We start from the raw sequence: 25,057 nt of genomic DNA on the forward strand, positions 1-25,057 counted from the left end.
ACCTGGGCACACTGCTGGCTCACATTCAGCTGACTATCAACCAATACCCTGAGGCCCCTTTCCGCCAGGCAGGTTTCCAGCCACTCTCCCCCAGCCTGTAGTGTTGCATGGGGTTGTTGCACCCCAGGTGTAGGATCCGGCACTTGGCCTTGTTGAACTTCATACAGCTGGTTTTGGCCCATTGATCCAACCTGTCCAGATCCCTCTGCAGAGCCTTCCTACCCTCGGGCAGATCAACACTCACTCCTCACTTGGTGTTGTCTGCAAATTTACTGAGGGTGCACTCGATCCCCTCATCCAGATCATTGATAAGGATATTGAAGAGAACTGGCCCTAGTACTGAGCTCTGGGGGCACCACGAGTGACCGGCCTCCAGCTGGATTTAACTCCACTCACCACGACTCTTTGGGCCTGGCCACCCAGCCAGTTTTTAACCCAATGAGGCATACACCCATCCAAGCCACGAGCAGCCAGTTTCTCCAGGAGAATGCTGTAGGAATCGGTAACAAAAGCCTTAGTGAAATCTAGCCAAACCATATCCACCGCCTTTCCCTTGTCCACTGAGCGTGTCACATTGCTGTAGAAGGAGATCAGGTTTGTCAAGCAGGACCTGCCTTTGATAGACCCATGCTGACTGGGCCTGATCGCCTGGTTGCCCTGTTAGTGCTGTGTGATGGCACTCAAGATAGTCTGCTCCAGGAGCTTCCCCACCACCAAGGGCAGACTGACAGGCCTGTATTTTCCCGGATCCTCCTTCTGGCCTTCCCTGTAGATGGGCGTCACGTTTGCTAGCTGCCAGTTGACTGGGACCTCCCCTGATAGCCAGGACTGCTGATAAATGATGGAAAGCAGCTTGGTGAGCACTTCCACCAGCTCCCTCAGTACCCTCGGGTGGATCCCATCTGGCCCCATAGACTTGTTTACATCTGCATGGTTTAGCAGGATGCTAACCGTTTCCTTGTGGATGATGAGGGCTTCATCCTGCTCCCTGTCCCTACCTACTAGCTCAGGGGACTGAGAATCCATAGAACAACTGGTCTTGCTGCTAAGGACTGAGGCAAAGAAGGCATTAAGTACCTCAGCCTTTTCCACGTCTCTTGTCACTGTGTTTCCCCCCACATCCAATAAAGGATGGAGATTCTGCTTAGTCCTCCTTTTCTTGTTTATGTACTTATAAAAACGTTTTTTACTGAGTTTAACAGCAGTAGCCAGATTGAGCTCAAATTGGGCTTTGGCCCTCCTAGTTTTCTCCCTGCACAGCCTCATGATAACTTTGTAGTCCTCCTGAGTGGCCTGCCACTTCTTCCAAAGGCCATAAACCCTCTTTTTCTTCCTGAGCTCTAGCCACTGCTCTCTGTTCAGCCAGGCCAGTCTTCTTCTGCACTTTGCTCTCTGCAAAGGAGCAATCCAAACCCTGGCTTCCTCCCTAAATTCTCCAAGCAGCTCAAATATGTTTTCAGTCTCTTGGGCTCAAAATTCAGCTTCTCTTTAAAGCAGCAAATGTGCACCCTTAGGGGCAAGGCCTGTGCCCCTCTCTGTATGTTTACAGACAATCAGTGCCAGCCTCAGCAGTAGTTTCTAACAATAACCAAGTGATTGGGTGGGCTGAAACAAATCATCTTTCTGTCCATTCATATCTAAAAGAAAGAGACATCCTCAGACATCCTCAGCTTCCCAGGAACCTTCGTCTATGATCTGTTTTGCTGGTGCTGCATCTTCCCAAGATGAACTGTGCAGCCTGGATCCAGCTGTGGGGTCTGGCACACTTCAGAGAGAAGCGATGGTCGTGCTCTGTCACTATAATCTGGCTAGCAAATTGATGCAGTTTCCAAAAATCCTTGTAAAATACACTCTAATTAGGCAATTTTACAAAGCTTACAAATGGTGCAGGGAGGGTGTGTGTTGTTTTGTTGTTTTTGTTTTGTTTTGTTTTTCAAACCTGATGGAATATAATGGATCCTAACAGGGTAGTTATGCTTTAGTGTTGCAGTCTTGCTTATTTAGCTGATTTTGGCCTCCTGTACTCTAAATGTGCCTTTTGGTTAATCCATCAGCTGCCATTAATTTATGCTAACTGAGCAATCTGAAATATGCAGACATTTTCATAGAAAGTCCTAAGCAAGAAAAATTCAGTCAGGTTGATGTTCATTTGGTACCCACCAGACTGACCAGTGTGTTCACAAGAAGCCCCTGGTATGAAGCATCAAGACTCGGACAAGTGTGCTTTGGTACAAGTCTAGGGAAAACCCAGACATGCTCAGGGCACCTGGGAAGAAACACAGAGCAGCTGAGCTCTGCCAAGTCCCTTAGGCTTTCCCTCACAGCTCTTCCAAATAAAGAGGCCTGAAAGTGTGGGTATTGGGCAAACACTGAGTAACCCAAGTTTGGGGCTGATGGATGCTTCTGAAAGGGTGCCTCATCCTACTGCTATGAACATCAACATCATGCAAGAAGTTCTTAGGGCTTAGCCACTACAACCATCCTATTGCTCTTTATATTTTCACTTTTGATGGGAACATCTCTTTGTCTTTTCTTTTTTGTCTTGCAAAGAAAGAGACGCGCCAGCTGTGACAGACCAGGCAGATCCTCGCTCTGCTTGCTCCCATTGCCCAAGTACAAGGCGATCATCACCTAGTGCTGTTCCCAGCTCTGCTCTCCTAAACCTTCCTTGCATAAGGCATAAATGCCACTTTATATTTGAGGTTTGGCAACAGTGTTAGTATTTCCTGTCAGGAAAAAAGGAAGCAGCATGCTCCCACAGCTCCCAGATCTGCCATGTTTTGAAATGAGAGCTCACCTCTGGAAAGACAACTGCCTCCACTGGTGTTCAAGTGCAAACTTCACAACATGTTAACACAGAAAAAATACAGTCATTCTCTTCCAAATCAGGGCATAGTTGGTGCTTCACTCACTGGGACATTGAGTATTTTGGGCAAGTGAGAAATCCCTCAGGTTTTGGAGGAATCCCTGTGATTGCAGCTCATGTAGGTATGCCTGAGGTCAATTGTGGCTGCTAAAAATGCTGTTAATGCTGATATATAATGTAATTATGCTGATAAAAACTATCCAGTGTTTTTCTGTCCTCAATTTACACCTGCCTGGTGACCTCGCTGCTATCCTAGCACTGCTTGGCTTTAGTTTTGGTGGTGGAAGGCACTGTTCTACCCCAGGCCAGGGGCAGAGCTGGAGGCAGCTCTGGTCTGGGGTTTCTAATTGCAGCCCAGTGCCAGCAGCCCTCCGTAGATCCTCATCACAATGGTACAGATGGATTTGCTAAGCTATTTCCTTTTTCCTTTTTCACTTCTGTAAAACTGCTAAATCATTAACATGTTAATGATTTCATAAATTGGCAAGCACGTTTTAATTGAATTTGCTCCTCAAGTGTATGTGGAGAAGGGGAACAGCATTAGAGCAGTTAGGAATGGAAGAAGTCTATTAGATCTTGCTTTTCCCTCTGGGACACTCACTAAATATAAAATTGGATTCCACTTGCCGGTAAATTGGTGGCCATAGAGAAGATGTTGTTTTAAGAAGACAGTGTTTTCACTTGCCTTCAGAGGCCACTAATTCTTTTATTTTCTTATTATTTTGCAGTGGAGATCTAAGACACCCTCTGAACAAACTTGGGAGGAGTCAGTGGTAGGTAAAAAAAATGATCTCCACATCCGATGGTCCTGGAGGCCTCTGTCTGGGAACTGTTGGCCTTGTGCCTTGGTCCTTCCAAGAGCAGGCAGTGCTGGTCTCCTCTCCATGGCAATGAGGCTTGAAACTGAATTAGGGCTGAGCTGGGGCATAGGTCTCAGAGCAGAAGTTGTCCCCAGCTCTGCAGCTCCGGGCTTTGGTGGGAGGCTTGGCGTGTGCTCCTACATCCTGGCTTTGAGGCGTCCCTGTCCCTGTGGCCTCCCCATGTGGCTGGCCTGAGTGCAGAGCTGATGGAAAGGAGCTGACAATTTACTTTATGATTTTCATGAGCAACTATTAATCATCCTATTTCTCCTCTGTCTGTTATTTTCAGAGACTCAAAAGGAGCATTAAACAAATAATAAACTTCTTTCGACTAAGGAGGATTAGAGTCAAATGCTCAAACAAAGGACAGCAGGGACTTAAGCAAAATTATATTTTCCATTTGTCTTTCTACACCAAACCCCAGGGCAACAATCTCAGACTGCACATTTTGTAACTTTAAAGGAGCCTCAGCAGTTTTATTTCATCTCAAGCATGGTGGAAGCAAAACTTGTGAAAAGGGACCCAGACAAAGCTATTGAAGTTCAGTTCAATCACGTGCTTTGGAGGAAAGCTGTGTGATACAAAAGGAAACGTTCTCAGAATCATCTAAAAAGTGACTCTGGAGTCCAACACCATGCTGGGGACCTGTCCTTTACAGCCATTTTGGAGCTTTTGGAAATGTTAACCATCCAATTTTGTGTGGATATTTCTCCATCACTCAGGACTAGGAGATATTAAAGGAAAAGTGAGAAGATTGCTTTCACAAAGCTCTCCCAAAGATGAATTCAGCCTCAGAAGCAGGAAGCAGCCAAGGATATACCTTTCACCTAGAGAGGAGGAAGGTATCATCCCAAACTGAACCTCCAGGCTGCCTGCAAGCATGTGCTTTCTGCAAAAGTCAACCTGAACCTTATTCTCAAAGGAATTCAGCTGCTATTGGAAATCCCACACCAGCTCAGGAAGGACATTCCTAAATTAATACAATTTTAAGAACTTCCAGCTTCAACAAGTTACTGGTGGTGAATTGATATAATAGCATGAATAACATTGAAAGCTGAAGAGCTTTCAATTACCATACATATGCCAACAGAAAGAATGAAAACTATGAATTGTATGTGGGAAAGCTGAACTGGGATGAGTCAGCAATGAGTTGACAAAATGTATATTTGTAACGGGGATTCACACACCTCTGTTTGCTACTGCTGGGTCTGCTTTTTGCCATTCCTCACACCGCCCCTGTCTTTTCCTTGCATGTTCCTGCCTGGCCAAGAGAAGTTCAAGGGCAACTGCTTAATGGTACAAAAGGGAATGAAGGAAGTGGAGAAGGAGTTTGAACGTGGCTGATCCTGCCAAAAGGATGAGCTGTGTTCTGGAAAAAAAAAAAAAAGGTGCAGAGTCACCAGCCAAAGAAAGAGATGGAGGAGATGTCTTCTTCATCCTTTTGGCATACAGGCTGTCTTAATGCTTTCCTGCCTTCCTTTGCATAATGGCACCGGAAACCTGTAACGTATTTACTGCCATTGGAAATGCTGAGCCTGAGCACTGGGGATGTGTGGGACAATGGAGACACCACAGAGCTGAAGCTGTGAATGCTGACACTGAATGAGTTGCCAAAGCTTGCCATGAATAATGTAAGAATAGCTCCAACCCTTTTCCTGCCCGAGCGGGTAGGTTTGAATGAATTCAGTGCTAATGTGCTCTCTGACAGCATATGCTGCCAACTGTATTTTCATGGGGTATAGTGGGAAAACTTAAAATCAGCCATCAGAGCTAAACTGCTCCCCATTTCTCTGCAAGATTGTTACTGCTGAGCATAAATATGCATATGATAAAAATGGTCATTTTTTCTGAGCAGAATGACTGCAGGTAGCTTACAATCAGTGCTGGATGCTGGTAGTGCAGTGAGAACTTTCCCTGCATCTCCCCTGCTGGCATCTCCCAATAGAAACTGTATTCAAACCCACTTCTGCAAACAAATTGCTGTCGCTCTGTGAGCAGCACTTTTGCTGGTGCTTTCAGAACGTGCTGTGGCATGCTGTCATCTCTGTGGAAATACACAGAAAGGGGCTGGTGTGCCTCTATCACTCTGCCCTTTTCACTGGAAATAAGTGGAAAATTGACAAAAAAATAAATATATATGGAGAAATCAAGATTAAAGAAGGTACTCCAGGTGTCATAGTTTGGCAGAACAGTGCTTCGAGTAATTGGTGTAACTAGAATCGGCCAACTGCTCCCAGACCAGAGGAGTCCCATTCTGGCCATGCAGGGGGTCAGCCGTATTCATGCAGTGAAATCCGGGCATGCTGCTTTTAGGGGGGCATACGATGGTGCATGGAGGGAGGATTAGCACTGGAGGGAAGAAGTGGTGCTGTTCCTCATGGGAAGCTCTCATTTCTCAGTGTTTTCCAGACAAATTGAGGAGGGTTGGACAGAATTCAGCTCATTGCTCTTCTTGGTGGCTAAACATTATTGCAAAACCTGATTGGTTCATACAGTTCAAACCAAATCAAGGTTGGAGTGGTGTGTTAATTTATTAATGATACATAATGAACTGGAAATCACTGAACTACACATCCAGGACTGGTATCAGTAATACAACAGATAACCACAGCGCCAGCCACTTACAAAGTGCAACTACATCCAATGACAAATTTCCAGCCCTCCTTCTGCAACTGATCCCAAAACGCCGTAGGTACACACACAGACCTGTGATGGTGGAGGTAAGGTCAGTTTTTCGCATGACATCTTGCAAACTGATTTCCTAGTTAGCACAGGTACACCACCACTAAGAAGACCCAGGACCACTTTAGGTTTGGGTTCTTGAACATTGCAATAGAGGTGGAAAGGTTTAATAAATGACCTGCCAAGGAAAACTCCAAGGGCTGCTTCATGCACTTGCAATAACTCCTCCAGCCTTGATGGGGAAGACCCCTCCTCTTTGTTCTTTGTGTTTTTTGTTGTTATTGTTGTTTTGGTCCCACCCTTAAAGAAGGTGCTCTCTCCCAGAGAAACGTGTTACACCAACCTACTGCTGAAGTTTAAAAAGCATCTATGTCTGCCTGACCCTCCAACCCCATTACTGCAGTATGACAACTTGGAAGGAGTTTGCTCATCAAGAAGACAGCATAGGGCAGTAGACAGTCGTGTGTCAGAACGTGCTGTGACACTTTTGCTGTGTGTTGGTATAACAGGCTTCTGGGAAATCACCTTTTTAATGATCTGTAGCAGTCTTAGGAAGGCATCAGGTTTCTCTGAGGGGGTGAAGAAGCAAAGAGCTCTGACCTGCACACAAAGTCAAGAACATTGATATTTGAGAGACTGTGAACTGATCTGACCCACATAAATAAAATACCTTTCATCATTCATATGCCATCTTTAGGGATCCCTCCTTTCTGCTAATAAGTGTGTTTTCAGATGCTGAGTTACGGATTACCAACTTTTAAGCTCTGAAACCAAGATATATTTTAACAGGTTTTAAGCTATGATATTTGATTCTTCAGGGGGCCCAGAGTTAGAAAGTCAAACAAACCAGAGCACAGTTCTTTCTGCAGAGACCTTGGGTTGTGGTTAATGGAAACAGCAGAGCTTGCAATATGTACGTACTGCCCTGGCCAAGTCCTACATTTTGTTAAAGTCGGTGGTGATGGGGAAAAATCATCTGATCTCCAGAAAACTTCAGCTCTTCTGTGCTTTTGGAAACACTTGCAGAAGTTATCACAGTACTATATAGCATCAAGGTCTCAGTCTTATTCCTTAAATGAAGAATAAGAGGATAGTGAATTTTGGAATGAAACTAAATTTTACAGCACATGAACTCATGATGGAATAAGAGCTTGGATAAACATCCTCTTTTCCATGAGCTCTGTCAGATCTGCTCTGTCATTTTTCAGAAGGGAGAAGGGGCAGTAACTGGTGTCTACTTCTTTATGCAGACCACGTTTTACAAGAACAGGTAATTCATTAAATTTAATTTTAAATTTGTAGTTCATTAAATCCTAGTTTTACTCACAAGAAGGCAGGGGAGAGAAAACTCATTTTGTTTGTCTTTTCACTTCAGCTCCCATGGGCTAATTGCATTGGAGAGTCTGAAGTAATTCAAGTATTACCAGGAGCACAGTGGGTGAAGAGCATCATATTTCACAGACGAGAAGGAAGAAATTCACCCTAGGCTTGAGCCTTGAGGATGGAAAACCAGGAGAAACACACAGTAGCCGTTCCACTGCAAACACCCTGACATTTCTGTACCATGATAGATGTTACAGCTTTTATAAATAGATACTGAAACTGAAAACGTCTTTCCTTGTGTGAAGAGTACTTGTTCTCTAATTCAAATGAACTAAAACAAACACAAAATATGTTTCAATGAAAAGCTAAGTCAGCAGTGCTATTAAGCTGTTTGGGATTTGCACCTAGTCCTAGCCTGGGATTTAAGTGAATAATGTGGTCCAAAGGAGTTGTTAATCTGAAGTAAAAATGTGTGAAAATGAAACATTGCTTTACTTTTTAAGGAAAAGGTCTTGTATTATAAAAGATCTGTTGACACTTATTCGAATACTTTTCTCAAAGTATACTGGAAGAAATTGGCTGTCTTAGTGTCTAAAACTGGCAGTGTGTTAGTATCAGATGTTGTTGGGTTTATAATAATACCAAGCTTTAATAATATAAGGAAAATAACAATTTTTAAAGCATAACACTTCTTTGCTTTTTATTCCACATGAAGCACCAAAATCACATTTAACATACCTACTGCTTGGAAGTCAGTATCTCTGACTGTCCTAAAAGATAATCGGATCATGTCATTAAAAATCCCATGCCTTGTTTCTGCACGAAAATTTGATCAGGAACTGTATTTAGTCAAAATTTCTAACATCTCAACAAGTCAATAGTCATCTAATCAGAAACGCTTTAGGAAAAGGTTTCTTTATGTAGTTCAGATCACCTTTGTGGTCTTCCATGGAATAAATATGGAGACTTCCAGGTGATGTTAAATATACATAATTGCAGCTGAGTTTATTGGCAAGTAGCGAAAGCTTTTGAAACATTTTGTCTGTATCAAATACGATTTATGTGACCTCTTTAGGATGAAGTGGGCCCTGACCCCAAATCTGATCTGAGCTTTTCTGAAGCCTTTACCTTCAGGCTTAAGCTTCTTGTAAATCCTCCTCATAGTTCTTGCTAGGACAGCTAACATCTGTCTGTATTAGTTCTATACATCTTCTATAGACTGAAATGTTGCCAAGCAAGAAAAATAACTGTGCTTTATCACTCTCGCTTCTCTTCACTATGAGGCCCTTGAGTGATGCTTGGCTTTTGGTTGAGAAGAAAGGAGCTCAAAATGCATTTATGAGGCATGTAAAAGGATGCTCTTGTGACTGCTCAGTCTGCTGACGTTAGTCTTGCTAAACAGGCATCTTGATGCATAGACGTGAACCCTGGAAATTATGGGTCTGGTATTCATTCCAAAATTCAAACTGGAACTTCTGACAAAAGGATTTCTAATATGGGCCCATTCCAAGGTGGGCAGGCTGATGCGTGTAGATAGCCTGATGGCACACAGCTGATCAAAGGCCAAACAAACACACACTGGTCTTTGTATTTACAAGGAAAACTCATCACTCTACCTTCTGATTGCATAAAGAGCAGCCCTACACCTCAGCATCACACTATTTGATCACACACCTCACTGAAGGGAAGAGCTGACAGAGGGCCAAATCTCTCAATGATCCAAATGTCCTAATTCTCAAATGCTCCAAATACTTTCCTTCCTCTAGGGCTTCAGTAATACTAGGCTCTGTTTGCAAACAGAATCCTAGTAATAAGCCTTACTACCAAATTCTATTTGCAGTGAAGCAAGTATCTGTATAAAATGCAGAGAACTAAACAAAATGTGAAATGGAATAAAACTTATTTCAGAAGTTAAAAGTAGCTACTTTACAGGGTTCAGACTTATCCAGTGATGTAAATCAATTTAATTTAGTAGGATTATGTAACAGAAATCTAGCTTAATACATCACAGTGATAATACTTACCAAACCCCTAATCTTTTGTTAATTTTCCTAATTTGTATTCCTGTAATTTTGTGTTTTTGTTAGCTATTTCTGGTATACTCTCTATGTAGTATATCAGCTCTCCATGTAGTATATCAACTTTCTGTTGAGCTAGCTACTTATTTCTGCAGAACACAACAGCAATAAAGATAGATAGTGACATATTTGTCTAAAGCTTGAAAACCAAAATGTGTCATTCAGAGCAAAGAAAAACCTTAGTTTATGGCCTTTCCTTATTAAAAACCATTAAAGTGTTAGCTTTATTGATGTTTTCCTGAGAAAGAGAACAGTTTGAAAGGGCACATCTGGAAAGCTCGGTGATGTTCAGTGACAGCACGTTCTCAAGGAATTCCCTGTGAAGAAGAGGTGCCCACGCTGGGATCATCCTTCTGCCAACATCCACCACTTTGCTACAAAATCTGTGTGGCATTTCCAGGAACGGCAAATTGCATGTGTCCACCTGAGTGTTCGTGTCCCACGTCAGTGACTAAAGGAAATGGAAATCTTCTTTTATCCAACCTAGCTGAAGGAGTTGTTCAAAGGAGCCCGTGGGTTCTGCCTAGGCTGAAAGGTAGCTCATGAAGTAGCTGGACGTGGTGGCTGAGCAGGAGGAGGAATAATGTGCTCTCCCGAAGGGATGCGAGCACCACAGTAACCCGCACAGAAAGCTGTGACAGGGTTTTAGAAAAGTGATATTTCTTTTGATTAAGAGCAGAATCAGAGAGTTTAGAGACTACAGAGGGACTGAATAGACTTGATTTTTGTCTGTTTCAGTTATGAAGAACAACTTAATCAAGTGTTATGGGTAAAGCTGACAGGGATCCAGGGCTCCTGCAGTTATAAACCTGACTCCACCTCTGAGCTGAGCAATTCAGGCAGACTCTTGACTCTGCCAGATAATCTTAAGGTTGAAGTAGGAGCAGTAATATAGACAGAACTTGGACAAACGTATTCACAGTGATTAAGCAGCCCATCATTTGCATTCCCTTGTGTGTCCTTTGGCAGCTATTTGCTCTGGAGTCTGTCAGCTGAGATGAGATGAGGTGAGACCCATCAGCAGCTTCTAGATGCTATCGGTGACAGTGAGGCCTACCCCTACCCACATCGGGGTTGGAGAGTACTCAGGGAGGTGGTGATGGACTCCAGAGCAAGCTTGCACTTCCCTGGCTGGCACACAGCCTGATCATCATTGCCATCCCTTTCTCCCCGGGTCAGTGCTGCCTTCGAGACATCATCATGGAGATAACATACAGGAGAGGGCCCTCCCTTGTCGGGTTTGACCCCTCCAGGCATTTTGTCAGTCCTAAATAGCAGCCTGTGCTAGTCAGTCCGGCTTTGATTCTGCACTGATACAGGCAATAAGCCGCAGAACAGTTGCTCTGCAGTTGTAATCTTTCCCCTCTTATCTTCTCCCAGAAAAAAATAATTTGCACATCTTTGCTCAGCTGATTTCTCCAAACTTACCTCAGAGTCTTATCTCTGTTGAGTCAATACATAACCATGTGAAAATCTAAACAGAAAGCCGCTTTCTTTGCTGTGTAATTTGAGGAAGGGGAAAGGGGGGTTAATAGGTAATTTGCAGGACCCAGATTGGAGGGCAAATCAATTCTTGGTAGAACTCCATGGTTCAGCAGCCATGGATGAGATCTGACTTGTGACAGGCAAAAATGTTGATAAAGCTGAAAAGCCAGCGGGAGGCAAGTGATGGGTTTCAAGGCACAAGGGGAAATCAGCATCCAGTTGCTAGGTGATACGCATCAAGCAGGCCACGCTTTCTTCCGAAGAGATGAACATGTTTTTTTTTTTCCTTTGTTTTGTTTTAACAAATATGATTACATCTAGCAAATCACAGTACATGCACGTACACACAGCCCTTTCTGCTCTCGTGCTTCTCCTGGCTGATGGATTGATATTTTTTATAACCCAAGCTTCTCTTTCTGAGCTATTCTCTACAGTTAATGAAATCTAACTGAGACCCTTGTAGTGGCTGAAGAGGAAGTTTTGTGTCAGCAATGGAGACAAGTCCACAAACTTAGTTCAAATCTTCCCACTCAGCCAGGCTCTAAAGAAGTCTCTGTGCTTTCTCTCTCAAGAATGCCCAATAATAGCAATTTGATAGTAGCTGTAGCTGAGCTGGCTTTCTTCCTGTTGCTGGAAATCAGAGCCAACCTTCAGCATAGTGTCCATATATTTACACTTCGTCTCTGTGCTTCTACTTCCCTCATTTGCAGGTAGGACCGAACATCAGTCCTGCGTTGTTTGAGTTGATGCCAATAGCTGAGGTTAAGTTAAAACCCAAATCATTTCACTGAGTGAAGGTTTAACTGTTAAACTATCCAAAGTTTACTCTTTTATTCAAAGTAATGTCTTAACTGTGGGGCTGTTCAACGTTGTCTTAATTAGTGGAGTTGTAATAATTCAAATTTCTGATAGGAGGAGAGGATTATGAACAAGAACAAAGCTCCAGTTTCTTATCAGCATGCTTGGCTTTCTTTGTGTGGTCGCAGTACACAGCGCAGTGTATCTGTCTCTTCCCAAGGGTGTGCTTTAGGAGATAATGTCTGTAACGGCTGCTTTTGGCAGAAAACTCCAGACATATCTTCGATTTGCCTGGGAATTAACCCAGAACTGGAGCAAGCCTAGACTCTTCCTGAAAAGGAGATGTCTTCCTTCATCTCTCTTATGGTTACACATTATTTCAGGCTTCCTTGGTTGGGTAGTGCTTATTATAATCTAAGTCTCACTAATCAGGTCTGGCATAACCAGCCCCCTAAATTCAGCCTAAAATTCATCCACCAGGTTGGTTTAGGTATGCTGTGCCCCCTGGCTCCATGAAGAGCCTCGGAGAGCCGAGTGCTTGCAGGCTCATCACGGCCACCAATGTGATGTGCAAGGCTATGCAACATCTTCTGGCTTGGCTCGTGTGGACTTGTGTGCCTTTGTCCATATCGACACAATGCTCACTTTCCCCATCATAAATAGTTCTAAATACATGTTTTCTTTTGTCCTCTTGGTTTAAATTCCTTAAGGAATGGGGCACTGAGCCCTTTATAAAGAGGCAGCCCACAGCAAGGTTCAGAAGATGGCAGTGACACGCTTGTATCCAGCAATTTGTGTGATTTTCCTCCCAGGTCAGGCAACAGGGATTTCAGCAGAGCCTCGCTGGCACCTTCTTGAGATTTAATCCAAAAGCAGTATTTGACTTTTTAAACTACCAAATGTGATTATCTCTCCTTACTAAAAGGCAGTTTTCTCTGTGCATGCTCATAGTTTAATGCGGAAAATGTGACATGACAAAGAGCAGCAATATGCCAAGAGCTCTCCTCAGGACAGAATACAGCTTAAAATTCCTTTTACGTTTTTTGAAAGTAAGAGTGTGCCTTGATATTTCTATGATAGTGAACCTACTTCTGGCTTTTTGTTCTGGAGCCCATCCCTGCAAATAGCCTCCTTCTGCTTCAGGTTAAGGTTCACAACATCACTGGAAACATCCTGATAATATGGCACAGCACCATCCATCAGGGCTGAAAAGCATTGTGTTACTCCTCATACAGCAGCTGTGGCCAACTGTGCTGTGAAAGTGCATGTTTGCTAAGGACATGCAAGCATCCATGCAGCGTGACCACATGGGGCATCAGCTCGTGGGGGCTGTGGGTGCTGTGGTGTTTGAGTCAGCAGCTCGGATGGCTGCTGGAGTTCCCAATTTTTACCTTCAGGGCCAGAAGCAAGTCTGAAGGATAAAGTATGGTGAAGGGCAGAGATATCAGGAAAGGGAATGATGGATGGTCCCACGAGCTGCTGTGGCCACCATGAGCAATGGTTGTTACATGGAGCAAGTGATGCTCAGCAGCTCTGAACAACTTGTTGCAACTATTCCCCTTGGTTTATTTTAACAAATCCTGGTTCTTGTTAATGTGATCCTCTCCTGCATCTGCCCCCATGCCCCAAAGCAGAGCCAGCTGCCCCAAGGACTTCAGGGACAGCAAAAACTGGGCCCAGGCAGTGCAGACACTGCCATGAAACAACACAGCATCCCTCATCCAGTGAGGAGGATGCACAGCCTGGGTGATGTTTGATTGCCTATACCCCAGAGGATCAGCAAGGAAAACTCCTTCTAGGAAAGCAACTGTGTTAGAGGCTTAAGGGGGCATTTTCACAAAAGACAGCTTATTTAAGTGGTTTTTACCCCAGAAAAATGACAGTTTAGTGTTGTATACTTTCAGCATCCCTTCTTGTCTGATAGCATCTTTTCTCCCTGCAGCCCTCAGACTTATATAGGCTGTGTCTGTTCTTCTGAACAGAGCCACCTGGGGACCATTTGGTAGCCCTGTGGCACAAGTGAGCTTGCCCCTTCTGCCCCACAACAGGGAGATTTTGGCAGTGGTCCTTGGCACGCACCATCCCCTGAGTTGTGGCTGGGCAGGGGCCAGGAAAGTGCTCATTGGCATGGGCAAAACTGGTGCTGGGGAACGTGCTTGGAGTTTAACAGTAGGGGAGACAATGGGAGAACGCCCAACCCAGGCTCTCCACACTTTTCTTACGTATTAATTTAAGTACAGCCACACCAACACTGCAGCTGCCATGGCTTCCAGATAGAGTTGGCTGGCTGAAATTTCTTGCAGAGAAGGTTTAATCTAAAAAATATCCTGTATATGCTCCCTCCCCCCTTTCCTCCCCCTCCCCCAGTTTAATTTTGAACACAATAGATTAATTTTGAACATTTACATCATTGCACATTTCTAGCTTAGGAAAAAAAGAAAAAAAAATGAAGCCCCTGTAGCTGAAGTATTTTTTTCCCATTTTGAATTCATTCTTAACTTTCTGAAGAAAGAGAGATGCTTCATTTGACATTTTCACTTCACATTTCTACTGAGAGAATCTCAGTTTTCCAAATAGCTTTAGTTGTGTGTTTTGTTTTTTTTTTTCTTCCTGAGGAATTGTCAGATATAACTTACAACTTACATTAAACTCTCATCTTCAACAGACGTGATATAAGCTCCTTTAGCTGTGAAAATGGAATTGGTTTTGCCTGAATTACAAATATATTAAAAACACTTCTCCATTGCCTGTGAATCAAATACTTTATTTCCTATTCAAGCAAAAAATATCCCACTCACATCACACAAGCAGGGCTGGAATAGCAGTACCATTATTTAGACTTGAGATCACCAAATGGGATCAATTTTAAGTAGACAGTGTCAGGAGCTGATAACTCCAGCAGCTACTGAAACTGCTTCTAACAACTTACAAATTCAGAATTTTTATTGTTTTTTATGCAAAAAGGTATGCGACTGTTTCAGCTCGAAGGCTTCTTTCCCTGATAGTCCTGTCTGTAGCAAAAACAACAAACCTTTAGTGCGCATTGCGTATGCCTTAGGTTACCTTGTTCTTAGGATGTGCTGTTGTATTTCCACTCCAGCTGAAGCCATCATCAATGGTTGTGGGGACCAAGACTTTTATTAGTACAAATTAGACTGGCATATTGCTTTGATGTCTTATTTATTTTATTTTATTTTATTTTATTTTTATTTTTATTTTATTTTATTTTATTTTTATTTTTATTTTATTTTATTTTAATTTATTCTAATTTATTTTAATTTTATTTTATTTATCAACATATTGACAAACTTTTCCTCAATTCTCTTTTCCACTAATGAGCTCAGAGCAGCAGGAAAAAAAAAGAAAAAAAAAGAAAAAACAAAACAAAACAAAAAAACAAACACAAGGGTATGGAGACCAGCCACACTCCTGGGACTTGCACATACGCTAGGATCTAGAAGTGCTGATCTATCAAGGCCAGCAATGTTTTAACCATCTACTGTGCTGGAACCAGTTTCACCCTCCTGTAATTCCCTCTATCCCAGTGTAATTACTCCAGGGATACATGTGGCTCCTGATGCTGTGTGCAAAACAAGCTGGCTGGGTTCTACCATGTACAGACTCTGGAAAAAATAATAATAATTAAAAAAAAGACCTTAGAGGAAGATGATGTATATTGTGGCAGCTACTCTGGCTCAGGAAAAATATACGAATTTATCAAAAGTAATGAGTTTATTTAAGATTACTGTATCCTAACATTCTAGAATGAGAATTACCTAATTATTTTTTAAATAACAAGGCCACTGATTTATGGAAAAGTCCATGTGGCCTCTAAGAGTATAGTTCCTTTCTGGATGGGGGAGAGAGGATGTAGCTATAAGGCCAACACATACAATCAAAAAAGAAAAATGACAAAAACATGCTTTCAGGAAGGGGAAGGAGTGCTTCTGTGCATGGGACATTTGAGATATAAGGCAATAAAAGGGAAATTCAGAGTCTACCGCAGCAGAGGCACTGCTCCCCCACTTGCCCAAGAGGAAAGGGCAGGTTTCCTGAGACAGGCACCAAACAAGCTAACAGAGACCCTGTGAGTGCTCTGTGGTCTAGGGGACATTTTCCTGCTGGAAATGCACATCTCTCTGCCCAAGGGTACCAGAGAGCATTTTCCCTGCAGCAGAGCAGGCAGTGCTGACATCCCAGAACGTCTGCAGAAAGGCAGCGGCTTTGCCTGGCAGCTTGGGCTTGCCAAAATCTCTGCTTAGTGGGGTTTTTAAAGCCTCTCTCCTTTCCCTGCTGGCATCAGAAGGGTTCCTCTCTAAGGACAACGCTTACACGGGTTCCCCTGTAAGCCAGAGCATTCAGGGATATGTTAGCTGTACCCAGCCTCCTGTAAGAGCAGTAGTTATGGGCACCTTCAACCCACCACATCAGCATCTCTGACCCAACCCATCTGCAGGCAGATTTTCAGCTGCTGGGGCTCTTACGATGGCTTATGCCTGCAGCACTATATCCCAGAGCTGAACCCAGCCAGGGGCCAAGGCTCTCGTGGTTTAATGTAATGAGACATTACCCTTTTGGCTACAGCAGAGAGATGACCTTGAATGATAGCAGGAGTACTGATCCGCAGAGCGGTTATGTACAGTTCTGAATCAGATTAACATTTACTTGTATTGGGTTGTTTGGTAAGGATCTATCTGTTCGCTTTCCAAAAGGGAGCTGTAATGGCCAGGGTGATTTTCTAAAGAACACACGAAGGGATAAACCCAGAGATGGAGCAGGATTCTTGCAGAAAACCTGCTGCCCCAGAGACTGTGTGTTTATCTTTCACATCCCTTGAAGGCGGGCTTCAAAGTTTTTGGTGGGTTAGCTGTATTGCAAAGACAGTGGACTCAGTCCACAACAGCCAGCATTCATGGTATAAAACAGCCAAGCTGATGAAGAACTGACATCTTGGTTATGAATAACAATTATTGTGCTTAATTATTTAGGTTAAAAAAAAACCTTCAGCTTGACTCTATCTCTTAAGGCTTTTGTGTGTATGTTTTTTTTTTGTTATGTTGTTTGTTTTTTTTGAAGAAAATCTACTCCTCGAGTCTCAAGCCATGGCTGGAGGAATGCCTTTCATATTGCCAAAGCAGGAGGGTGCCTGACCTGCTAGCTGTGCTGGCCACTGCTCGGTTCTCAAGGCTTGAAAAGACCAGTAATTGTGTTTTGCTGCTTGTAACGTGATGTGGTCTACCATTGTATGCAGCAATATATCAGTGTGAAAGGAAACCCAGATAGTTGTTGTCCATGAGCAGTAAGAGGCCACACAGAGCTGTCCCATAAGTGATACTTGCATTTCCCACGGGAATAGACCAGGCGGTTTGATAAGCTGTCCTGCAAAGCACCCTAACGCTTTCAGACAACAGGGAAAGAACATGTTTAATTTTTGCAGCAATTTTGTGATCTCAGGAAGCGATAGCCAGAGTTAGCTGAGGTGATGGGGAGCTTTAATCTCACTGCTGTGTAAACAGTGCCGGGACATGCTATGAGGAGCTCTGGTAGTCACTGCCACTGTCGGGGTGGCACCAGGGTGCGTTGGCTTGGAAGTGATGACACCACGTTTGAGTTACAGATGCAGTGGAGACCTCCAGGAGGTCACTGTGCAAGCCAGAGGCTGCCTGAAAATGGCACCTTCATGGAAGCTTTCTGCCCAGACCTCTGTGTCTGCCCAGCAGGAACATCTGGATTTGCTTCTTTATGTCTCGTGCGTTAGGCACTGCTTAAAAGGCTCTTGATGCTGCTTGCAGGATTTTTTAAATCAAAAAACACGTGTGGGATCAGACAAAACTGCCTGTGCCTCTGTCCTGCATTTGGTCTTGTACGATCAGTAGTGGCTCAGCCCTTTGCTTTTTCTTCCTCTGCCTTGTACCTTGTCTCCCATACATACCCTTTGAGTGATGGCAATTTTCTGTTACATTTTAGTACCAAAATTGCTACCCAAGAGTTTTGTGACAGGAAGATCTGAAGATGAAAAAAATCTCACATTTTTAAAGTGAGATTTCTAAAATCGCACATTTCCATTTTTATTTTTAATTATAAAAACATTTCATATGAGTTGTTTTTTTTTTTTATCATATTCCAGCAGCTCTTGACTGAACTACTGCAGTCCATGGGAATTTTTATTCTGTTGCCTACCTTATTGTCTAAATGAATGGTTAACAGAACACAGAGAAATGAATGACGTGAGGAAGACAGATTTCTATGTTGCAGGAAGGACACACATACCCTTCCTTTACTCTCATGCTCTTGTGAGAGTGGGATGGACATGAAGAGAGGACAGATCTGGGAGTTGTTTCTTCTTGCCATGTGACATGGGTCACATACTGCTTTCTTCTAACGTGATGGAAGGAAGATCATTAGTTTAGGGAAAACAGTGCTGCCAACCCATTTTCCTGCATTTCCTTCTGTTTCCATGCAAGACTCCTAGTTTTATTTTCATTTTTCCTGCCTTTCCTATTACTTCAGTTTCAAAGGGGGAACATGTACATCCTGCTAGCTCTGTGATGTAAATGACAGGCTGGTGGCTCACACAGAACACAGGGCAGCAAAGCTACCGCAGTAGCAGAGAAACCCCTACACTTCTGGGTGATCAACTATTTTCATGATTAAACTCAAACTAGGTAACGTTTTGCTCTCACAGAGCCATTTATTTCTCCCACTCTGCCTTTAACAGCCTTTGGACTCCTCAGCCTTTCACGTGTGACTCCGACTCTCTCCAAACAATTGCTGATACCTGCTTCAACAACAGGATCTCCTGGGCCACCTGAAGACTTAAAGCTCGCTAACCCTGAAGCAATTTCAGATTCTTGGCTCAAATGTGGTGCTAAATGCAAGTGAAGGAGCCCAGCTGCAACCGAGGTGCCGCAGCCTAGCTGGCTCTATTCCTATCACACCACAGTCTTGCAGATCTCCTTTCAGAGCACGCTTGCCTCTCCCCTCGTACTTCACATTTAAAGCAAACCCAGAGGTTTGTTGTTACAGCGTGATAGGGATATTTTCTCAGGCATAAAAGTCAAATGGAAAATAGCATTGGTGGGTCCTTCCAATGCAGGGAAATTCAAAGGCACACTTAAAGTAACTTTTGCAGTTTATTCTAGCCTCTGTGGTCATTTCTGCGCGTTTTTAGAAGAATGCATGAGCTTCCATAGGACTTGCAGCATCATGCCAGAGCTTGAAATGGAGCACATCGAGCTCTTCAGAGAATCCATCCCAGGAGTGGGTGTTTAATGTCCAGCCTGCTTCTGTCGGGCTTCGGTGTCTTTATGGCTCTGTTTACAAAAGAGCAAAATCCCCAGCCTCCAATTTGAATGCCACTAGTCATTTGTAACCTTAGAAAGCACAGAGCAGCAAAACATGAAATTTGCTCCTTTTTCATTTCCACTCCGCCACCCCCCTCTTCCTCTCTCCTTTGAAATGCACTCACCGCTTGCCAGTATGGTACAGCTTGTTAACTGGCTGCCACTCTGATTTTTCACAAGTTTGCCACGTCGCAGTGACAAGACCATGTCGGGGCCCAGATGCTTCAGAGTAAATAAATAGCACATCTGGGATTTGGAAATGGGCCGTCGCTATATTATGGAAAAAGCTGGGGTGGAATCACATCCAAAGAATACACAGCTGGAAACCGTTAAGTCTGGAAGGAAAGAGAGAGAGAGAGAGAAAAAAAAAAAAAAGGAGGCGAAAACTCAGGGATTACTACCGCTTGAGATCTTGTGCATTATAATTGCTGAGAAACAGAAACTCAGTTTACACAGCAGTTAAATTAATGGCATTCCTGAAAAATTGATAGTTTATAATAATTGACCTCAAGGAACATAAAGGCAGCACAGGGTGGGAGGCTCGACTCCTCGCTGTCTGGCTCTCCCTGGCGTGTTTGGGAACATCACAGCTATGTGGATCCGGGAACGAGCTGGTGGGAGCACGGTGCTGCTGGAGCGAAGCGAGTGCCCCACGGAGCCAGGCTGCTGAGCATCGCTGCCTCCCAGCCCCTGAGCATCCCACAGCTCTCAGGCTGTGCCCGAAGGCAGGGGACCACCACTGGGATGGGGATGGTCGCACTCCCCACATCGCAGCCACAGCCGGAGGAGCAGCGTCCCCGTAGATGATTCATGAGGGTGAATCAGCAGCCGCTGCTCCCACCCACTCCCCGAGCCAAAACCGTGCACTGCTTCCACCAAGGGCAAGGTAAATCCAGGACAGGGGAGGCAAGGAGGAACCTGAAATAGAATGAAACTGTATCTTTGGGCTTTTTAAAAATTATTTTTATTTTGTTGGACAAGTTTCCTCACATAAAAAAAAAAAGAAACAAAACCCTCAGACAGTAAAGCGACTGTTAGCAATTATTTTAAGCACTGCTCCAAGGGAGGCACACATCATGCAGAAAAGCTCCTACGTCTCATGTGGGCACTAGTCCTAGTGCAGAGCTGCCGATGGAGCACCAGGCGCTGCCACTGCCCCCATGCTCGGAGCGCCTCTCCTTCCAGTAACTCTTTAATAGCTCTGAATGATGCTGTTTTCCTCGGATGAGATAACCACTGATTGCAGCTCAGAGCCAGCCAGGCTATGGCACCAAGTATCCTCTGTCCAAAGACAACGCAGTAGCCTCTGCTTGTGCAATAGGTTCATTGCACATCAGAGAGGGGAAAACATTTTTTCACTTTTGCCCTCTCTTGTCTGCCAGGCTCCCTCCCCCTGATAGGCATTAATACAGATTTGTAATTGCATAAATTTAAAATGTGTTAACAGAGCAAACCCCAGATTCTAAATCTAAATAATCCCACTAGGGCAGCTTTGGGTCTGTATCATATGTATAAAACAGGGTTAATCTGCAGTGGAGGTAGGTGGTGCTACAGATGCTTCACTGTAGTCTTGTATGTTTAAGAAGCCTTTTATTTTGCCAGGACAAATGTCATTTAATTTCCTTCATGCCTCACACTGGGGCTTGAGTATTTCCTAGCATTTATTTTATTTACCGTACCACTTTTTCCATTTTACAGTTAAGAAAGAGGGTATTTTGGCAAAACACTTGAAAGTCTTTAGGCACAAGAACCTAAAAACTGTCTCTAAATGATTCTGGTGCTGCAGTTGTAGGGGTATGAAGTGAAGAGCCCCATGTTTGGTGCCTCTGTCCTTTACATGGAGCACAGGAGGGATGAATGCTGAAATGTGTGTGTGCAACCTGCAGGGCATGGTGCTGCCCATGGCTGGCCACGGAGGGTCTGGGGATCAGGCAAGTCCTCAGTGCTGCCCCATCCATGGTTAAACACCTGAGTCAGTGCTGGGGCTGCCTTCCAACTGGGGATGAGCAAATCGATTCTTCTACCTCCAAGAATTACCCCCTTCCCAGTCAGACTATCATGCCAGCCACTGAGGCAGCCCCCTTGAACACATCCTCACCTGCATTTCTGCTGTGCCCTCATTTATGCTTTACTTAACCCTAAACCCTTATTACATTAAGGTTAGGGTGAAAGCATATGCTGGGCTGCATGCACAGAGAAGAAACCAAAAGCCTGAGGCTAAGAGCGTGATATTTTGGGAGAGCCAGAGTTAGATCAAGCAGACTTTGTTGTGTACCCATGTCAGAAAACCAGGTGTTTGCTCATTCTGCCACAGTGTGCTCTGTGTTTCATCTGTGTACTGCAGTTACACTTTTACTATAGTTATTTCTTGAAGCCCCAGGGAGGATTGGACATGAGCTGCTCTACAGGCTTAGCGGGTTATATGCCAGGTTATTGGGTTCAGTTGTGTTATTAAAAATTAACTGAAAGAAATCGCATGGCCTGGGCAGTGCAGGAAATACATACCATAAAACAAATCTGCAGGAATTTCTGAGGCTGCGTTAATCCAAACTAAACAAAATATCCCACAGAAGGCTGGAGGCAAGCCCTGGCTCCCCAACCACTCAGCACCCTCTTCCCCAGAGCTCTTTTGAAGGTGACCCTGTTCACCCCCTCAAAGAAAGGCCTGGGGAGCCCACTCTCAGGAGAGGATGAAGAGGGAAAAGTCCCGAGTGGAGAAGATGTCTCCTTGTAATGTTAAGTCCATTTGATCTTTCTGCAGCATCATAGTTTCTATCGACCTGGCACCATGTTTTTAATGGGTCCTCTTTGAAGGGACTGGACCCTTGCCGGCTGAATCGAAACCTGAGTTCCCTTGTCACAACTGATGTAAGCTTTTCATAGCCTGAGATTCACTTAAAAACTGCTCTGCAGTGCCATGCCCAACCTGCAGTGCCTGGCACAAGTGCAGCAGGACTATGCCTTCCATGCCATGTGTGCACAGCTCTGTAGTGCTACTACAGGCCGTGGGAGGGAAGGGTCTGGTTGTCACTAGTTAGCACCATCACAGCCCCACTGCACCCACTGACATGCATGATCCCCTCACACTCACCCTCCAGCTGTGAGGCCTTAGTTCCTCCCTGCACATGCAGGTTTGTTGAAGACCTCCCCCTTTGAGGGCCTACAAATGTGAGGCTTCTCCAAGTTGTCTGAAGAAGGCCTCATCTACTTCTTCCTCATCAGGCGGTCTGTAGCAGACCCACCACACTGTCACCTACATTGGTCTGCCTTCCAATCCAGCCCCATGAGCACCCAGCAGGTCACCATCCCAGCTACTGGTCAGTGGCTCAAGCCATGCTGTCAGAGAAGAGGAGCCTGTCTACACTGCGTGCTGGTTCAGTGCCAAACACCCAAAGCATTTCTTGTCCTACGGATCCTGCAGCATCAGCTGCTTCAGACTGGGAAGATCGGCCCACAAGATGTCCTCTCTGCAGCCCAGAGGAGGAGACCGGCCTAAAGACGAGCACCATAGGAGCTTGGGGTCCGAGCAGCAGCAGGATCAAGGGCACAGTGGAAGGGAACACATTGTCTCTGAGAGCACCAGGCATGCTTCAGACATGTATGGATTTTGTATGGACCAAATGAGTGCTATAAATGCTCATGGTTGCAAAAGGTTGTAGAGCAGCTGTTGCACACTGTGTGCTCTGAAGTATCTGCTCTGTCACAGGGTTCTAACCTTGACTGTTGTGTACACAGGCAGTTCACAAAAGATCTCAGCAGGATTCAGTGCTGTCATCACAAAAGCCAAGAGTGGTTTTGATTTGCCAAGCAATTAATTTTAGCAAGTGGAACTTTCTCTTCAATCTAATCCTAAATATTTTTGTGTAAACTACTCTCAGACATTAGAGGACTCGATTATTTTTACTCTGTGAATCCCTACATAGTGATAGTAGAAATAGTCTTACTTAATATAGATTAGTATAGACAAATAAATAAAAGCTCAGAAACAAACAACAACAACAACAACAAAAATGTGACTTTGATAGTGCTAGAATCATCTCAGAACCACCTAGAAAAGTCAGGGCTGGTTTTGCACTGGTCATGCATCTTCCAGATGCTGTTTGCAGTGGTGGGTCACATTGTCACATTGCATGGGCTTGCATTCATCTCACAAGCTGAGCTATTTCTTTCTAATGAAAGTTTAGGTTTTGGAACACTGTTTGTAGCTAGTTAAACTATTGGAGAAGAGTAAAAAGCTGAAGTCCCTCTGAAACATGCCAGTGCCACTCAGTCTGAATTTGTTTGTGCTTATTTGAAAATATGCTTTTGGCCCATCTGGCTCTGTTTGTTTGTTTCCTTCTTGGGTTTTAATTGTTGTTGCTGCCCATTTGTTGCTTTTTAAGGATGATATGGCTTTAGAATTAGTACAAAATGGAAAATTTTATGTCAAGCATTTCATTACGCTTTCAGTTTAATCTGTTAAAGATGGCATTGATACACTGATTGTTTTTATTAAAAAGGGAGAGGCCCCTATTTCTAAATTTCTCTAGAATTCTATTTTATTTATTTACAAAGTCCATTATAATAATGAGGGCTGAGCAGACTCTTAAAGTATCATTCTCTTTTTAAAACGTAGTATTTTTCATTTTAAATCGGGTAGATAAGAAAGAAAAGAGAGGTCAGCAGAGGGCTCGGGCAGTTGCCCATGCTACAGGAGCTGTTGAGAGAGTCTCTGGGTTGGTGCGGGACAAGATGGGTTCTTCACAGGCTGATATCGTGCTGCAAACATGCAGACTTGCAGAATCAGAGCACATGTCAGAAGCACTGAGCATTTCAGACCCACAGCTTTGGGAAGATTTTCGCATGACTGTTTTGACAGGTCACGTCAATCTGTCTCTGGCACGCTCAAACAGCCAGGACTATGTCTGTCCCCAGAGGTTGACCAGACATTCTCTTGGCCAAATAAAATGGTCATCCTTGCCAGGTTTTGAGTGCATCATACGGCTGTATTATTCCCATCCACAGTCCCCTATTCATTAGCATATGCTGAGTGCCAGTGTTAATTGCTTTCTCATCCCATGTCTGTGTGGTGGGAGAGCTCATCCCTCACTGCGTGGTGGTCTGCAGCTTTTGCCTGGGTTTCTACCAGGGTTTTTTTTGGTTTGGGGAATATTAATTTCCCAGAGAGGATCTCGTAGCTTCTTGTAAAGCCTTGCAAGGTTGTGTAGGTCAGGATAGTACAAGAGTTTCCTCAGTTGGGTAATTAATTTCTGTATTTAGGATTAATCTTTTCTCTTGTTACTCTCATGTCCCTTTTTTCTACTATTAGACTTCTGAAAGTGTCTTATCAACACAAGACTCTTATTAGCTTTGCATGTAAATTTACAGTGATGTATCTGTACCTGTATCTTCTACTAATCTATTATATTTAATTCTCACCTTGCCTTTTGTAGCTTTTACTGTACATTTTTCCCCTGTTGACAGCCTAACCCTACTACTTGAACTGAATCAAAACAGAGTATTTTAGGGGAGGATTGGTAAAGCTGATGGAAGTTTTTGCTTATGTTACCAAATTTTCTGATTTTGCTTAATCTTTTAACTCAGGTTAATTTCTTTTCATATTTCATAATACAAACTGAAAAG

General features: G+C 43.8%; 1 protein-coding gene across 3 annotated transcripts in view; it reads left to right on the forward strand.

Annotated features, from left to right (window-relative positions):
* Window positions 1–5,832, forward strand: part of CPQ (carboxypeptidase Q) — a 192,050-nt gene extending 186,218 nt beyond the window's left edge. For 2 of the 3 annotated variants that reach the window (XM_035546181.2, XM_035546180.2), the window contains exons 11-12: window positions 3,595–3,639; window positions 4,016–5,832. The gene's annotated coding sequence lies outside the window, so the exon portion shown is untranslated. The remainder of the gene's footprint in view (window positions 1–3,594; window positions 3,640–4,015) is intronic. The other variant, XM_050708853.1, reaches the window with a different exon arrangement.
* The last annotated feature ends 19,225 nt before the right edge of the window (window positions 5,833–25,057 follow it).

This window comes from Cygnus atratus, chromosome 2 (assembly GCF_013377495.2).
Source record: "Cygnus atratus isolate AKBS03 ecotype Queensland, Australia chromosome 2, CAtr_DNAZoo_HiC_assembly, whole genome shotgun sequence".
NCBI lineage: Eukaryota > Metazoa > Chordata > Aves > Anseriformes > Anatidae > Cygnus > Cygnus atratus.